The sequence below is a fragment of the Brachionichthys hirsutus genome, unplaced genomic scaffold (genome assembly GCF_040956055.1).
Source record: "Brachionichthys hirsutus isolate HB-005 unplaced genomic scaffold, CSIRO-AGI_Bhir_v1 contig_1293, whole genome shotgun sequence".
NCBI lineage: Eukaryota > Metazoa > Chordata > Actinopteri > Lophiiformes > Brachionichthyidae > Brachionichthys > Brachionichthys hirsutus.
Genome location: NW_027181289.1, coordinates 1 through 5,000, shown reverse-complemented (window position 1 = coordinate 5,000; position 5,000 = coordinate 1). Strand labels below are relative to the sequence as shown.

At 46.7% G+C, this 5,000-nt stretch overlaps 1 non-coding gene across 1 annotated transcript; it reads left to right on the top strand.

Annotated features, from left to right (window-relative positions):
- Window positions 1-2,492: 2,492 nt before the first annotated feature.
- On the top strand, window positions 2,493-2,579 carry trnay-gua (transfer RNA tyrosine (anticodon GUA)). Its single transcript is given in 2 exon segments — window positions 2,493-2,529; window positions 2,544-2,579. It is a non-coding gene; the product is annotated as a tRNA-Tyr (tRNA).
- The last annotated feature ends 2,421 nt before the right edge of the window (window positions 2,580-5,000 follow it).

Sequence of the window (5,000 nt, the reverse complement as noted above, 5' to 3'; positions counted from 1 at the left end):
AGGATCGCAGAGAATACAAAAATTAGAAACAAACTCAGGGACAAATGTTCCACATCTGGAGGAATGTGATGTTTAGCTAGAAAAGAGTTTGTAACCAGAGGGCAGCTGGAGATCGCATCCCTGCCTTCAAGGTCAATAGTTCACAAAAGGAAAAAACAACCCAATAGACCCCTGGATTATCTGTGTCCGTCCATACAGGTCCAGGTGAAACCCTGGACCCATGCCAGCTCATCCACGGCCCCCCCTTCATCGCTGCACCTTCTTCCTCAGACTTCATGTTGAGTCTGGATCGCTTCAGTTTCAAGGAAATTCATGTGAAAGGAACAGTCGGCGGCATCGCTGTGTGTGTTTTGGCCCGTAGGACTGTAGCCCCCCCCCCCCCCCCGACACCTCCCTACGACGAAAGGAGGGTTTACACACATCGGTTTTACATCGACCCTCTCCACGGGACCTCCGGCTTTTGTGCGGACCTCAAATCGGTCTCCAAGAGCAACCAAACAGCTGGGCGGAACTATGTCGGATGAGGCCCATGGAGGGGGGGCTTTCTTCTATTGAATCTCGCTATAGATTAGAAAGAACTGTGGATGTTATGCAAGCTGCACCCTGTCAGGCTGTTCTGTTATCGTCTAAAAACACCCCGAGAGGCAACTCCGGGATTCCAGGAAGGAACGCTGTTCAGGATCAAACATGGCAGGCCGGCGCTCCCATATATCCATGCACTTTTAATTTGTACACGATTGTTAATCTTCGCTCTCTGGAGTCCCACGGAGAGGTCAGAGGTCACCGGCTCGGCTAAAGAATGTGGACCGAACGCCGGAGCGGGATACGCGGCCACGTGTCTCAGCGCCGGAAGCTTTTCATTGATACTTGATCAAAACTAGCGTGTAGGGAGTGCTGATGCCGCCGCCTCAGATGAAGGTGGTGTCGGTCGGGTCAAAGTAGAACTTCTGAAGGCCTCGGCGCTCCGTATGAGGAAACACGCTCTCGGCCTGTAGGACGCCGCAAAGAATCGCTGCCTTTCAACTCGTCCCACCAGGAGTTCCTGTCAGAGCTGAGGCGCAGAGGAAGGATGATGAGAACATGGGAACAAACCGAGTCCTACACAATGCCCCCCCCCCCCCCCATGGAGAGAAAACTACTCTGTTTTGATGTCTCTAAACAAACAAAGAAAGAAATGAACGGCTGATAAAAGTCTAGAAATGTTGCCGTTTTCACAAAGTGGAGCTTAGCCACTCCTCCTCCTCTTCCTCCTCCTCCTCCTCCTCCTCCTCCTGTGACTAATGTGTGACGGGACATGTGATCTCTAATCTGGATGGGGTGGTGGCGATGGGGGAGTAAGGAATGGGGTGATATTTGAAATCAGTCTGTGTGTGTGTGTTAAACCAGATGGGTAGTAATAAATGTTTGCTCACATGTAACCCCCAGACTTCAGGAGGAAGAACCTTTATTATGATTAAATGTATGTAAATCTACACACTTTAAAATCAAAATAAAGCATCTACTTTTCATCATCATCATCGTCTTCCTCTATATATTTATTTACTACACTGACTTTCTTTCCTTCATACAGAATTACATTTCCCCACTACTAAAAATGATGTTATTATAAGTATTGTTTATACTATTTTGTGTTTATTAAAGTCATTAACAACCACAACAACAACAAATTGAATTCATCCTGCATTTATTTTTATGCTTACTTGCTTATTTTTCAGAACACACTCGCATAACATACTTCTAAACAGGAAATCAATCCCATACAAAACTCCCAATAAAGACTAAAGCTAAAACAACAAACGCGTGGGCCACGCTCCGTCTCATCTACTTTATCTCTGTTTGCGGCGTCTCCTCCTCTTGCAGACGACACAGCGAACCGCTCCAGCCAATCGGTGCAGCTTGGGACATGAACTCTCGTCTTGTGTTTCTGTGTCTGCGTCCTCCGCGCTCGCCGAGACGCCCTGACCTTCTCTGGCAGGTGGGCCGGATGCACGGAGTCGATATCTCGGAGGTCAGGCCACGCTGTGAAGGTTTACCCTACCTGCAGACGGAAGCCGTGATCAAGTCTTCATCTGCAGTAAACACGTCACGCCTGTTACAAATGGAGTTGCACGTTGTCGCCTGACAATTTGGACTTAGCTTAGGAAACGTACGAACAATAGGCCTCAGGAAAGTTGGCTTTGGGACGTGCTGAAGGCAGCAGCCTCCGATAGGTGGGAGGAAATCGGGCGCTGTTACTCACAGGATGACCTTTGTCCGAGAGCTTGAACCCAAACAGCGGAAAACTCTCTGAGCCATTCAGGTGGACAGCCACGGTCGCCTGCTGCGTGCTTGGGGGGGGGGTCCAGATGCACCTTTTTACCAGAGGTGAATCTGGACTCTAATCCCAATCTGGGATGTTGAAATATATATTTGGAGGAAGGGGGCAGGGTGCATTGGGTCAGAGGATGATAGTTAGTGTGTGTGTGCGGCTGAAATAACGTGGCCCCAAGAGCCCTTCGATAGCTCAGCTGGTAGAGCGGAGGACTGTAGTTGGTGCAACGGGAATCCTTAGGTCGCTGGCTCAAATCCGGCTCGAAGGAGTGCCTTTTGTGTTTTCAAAAGTTCCGGCCACAGGCGCTGCATTCAGGGGATATGGGAAATAATGAAACTAAGATGAATAGCTGGAATCAGGAGCCGGGGGGAGAGCAGTTCTACCCTGGTCCTACCCTGGTCCTCCCCGTGGGTGTTCCTGTCAGGGCTCCGGGGAGCCGGACATAATTCAGTTAATTGGATCTCAGCGCTACAAACAGAAGCTCAGAGAGATTGTTCTCTTATGTGGGTTAAAGGTAGTGGACTTCCCTCTGCTGCCTCAGCGACTTGCTTTTCCTCTCGTGACTTTGGTCAAGTTGCAAACTTTTTGTAGTTCAGGTTTTTTTTTAAATCACAACCTCCCTCTTTAAAAAAAAAGCAGCACAAAACACAATGTGTGGACATTTTTATTAATTTAATCCCCAATTGAAATCCGCAAAATAAAGCGATTAATCCCACGTGGGACTCTAATGAAGACACAAATACTTGCGTATGACCTGCCGCTCTCATTAAAGCCTGTCGTTGCCATGGTGAAGGTTTTACAGCATCAAACAAATCCTCCCGGTCCTTTTTATATAAACCACGCGATCTCTTTCCATTCTCTCAAAACAGGATGCGAGTGACCAACACACACACACACACACACACACACACACACACTGACAGGGCTGAATGAGGCTCCTGCAGGCTTAAATCATGTATTGATTTACACACTGAACACAAACCAGCAGTGACTTTGTCCTCTTCTGACCTGAGACACGCTTGTTAGAAATCTCTATCTCTAATATTAAATGCAACGCAGGCCGAAACGCAAGTGTACCCCATTTAAAAAAAATATTGATAGTATCTGCAATCCGGATCCGATCCGGATAAAATTCGGCGGTGAGATAGAGATTCCTACCCTACATGACTGTCTCAAATTCCATAAGCATCGGTCAATAATCGACCGAGATTTTGAGGAACAAATTTTGAAGTTCCATTTACTGAAATGTTAACGAAAGTTTCAAAGTGATCCAGAATCCAGGATCTTTTCTGGATCATAACTAAAATGTAATCATCTATTACTTTTAACATTCCCAAGATTTCCTACAAATTCTATCGAGATCCGTCAGTAACTTTTCGAGTTATATCGCTAACAGACAGACAGACAGATAAAAACACAACCTCCTTGTTGACATTTTGGAACTTTAACTGTACCTGTACAATTTTTGTTTGTATTCCACGCTAAGATAGATATTAGATCACAGCAACACAGACAACTGGCTTTTCAAACAGTCTCTCCGAGCGATTGTGAGGTCGACCTTGCTCGTCTGCAGTACGGGAGGCGTGCGCTACAGACACAGCAAACTTTCTTCCACAAGAACTGCGTCAACCTCGCCGGTGTCTCTCGCCCTCCTGTCTATCTAAACTTTCTGCACAGACTTTCTGGGGGGGGGGGGGGGGGGGGTGCAGTTTGTCATGTAGACGGCATATGTTAAAGATAAACGCCTCCCCCTCTGCCATCTGGAGTCTTACCCTAACCCTTGTTCGACTACACCTCCCATACACATACCCACATTCACAACATCAATCCCGCAAGGTTGTTGGGTTCTACGGGGGTCAGCATTTGCCCGCCTCAGCTTTTATTCGGGCCTGATCACTTTTGGGGCGTAGTCGTCGCATGGCTACTGTCGACAGGGATAACGCTCACCGGGGTCGGATCCGTGTCCGCCTCACTGGTTCCATTCACTGAGACAGGCACCGTCATTTTGGAACCGGCAGATCCAAATCCTCACCCACAGAGCCGGGCCAGCCCAGTCAGCAAATGCCCCCCCCCCCCATCTCCTCCTCATTTTAGTCATCAGAGAAAAGGGGGAGACAAGGAAAAAGAGAGAGTAGTAAAAGAAGCAAGTCGTGGACATGAGGGAGGAACTCTTGTAATGCAGGAGAGACGGACAAGACAAAAAGAGAGAGATTCAGTGTGTGTGTGTGTGTGTGTGCGTGTGCGTGTGTGTCCTGGTGCAGGACACGGCTTTTCGTCAGCTGACTGGCCAGCAGGCTTTCAAAGCCAGAGTTTTGTGTTTTTGAACCCGGTGCCCTCTGGATTACTGATTTGTCACTAAACTCAGATGTTTGGGATTTCTGAAATTATTTCACCTGATTTGTGCCAATATAATCACTAAAAAAGAAAGAGAGACTTGCGGGTTGATTTAGCGTAACAGTAAAAGTGCAATTTGCGAATTAAGAATTTGTGTAAACTAATTGGGTAAACTACTGTTGTTTTTGTTTGTTTTAAAATTGATCTCCTTTCATGTAAATACATTAAACACAATGTCAATAAATCTTGCAATAGATAGCAAGAAATGTTAAATGTTTAATTTTAGCAGTTGGTTTTACATGATTGTACAGGAGATTATACCATTGTTGTACATCGTAATCAATTAGAAATAACA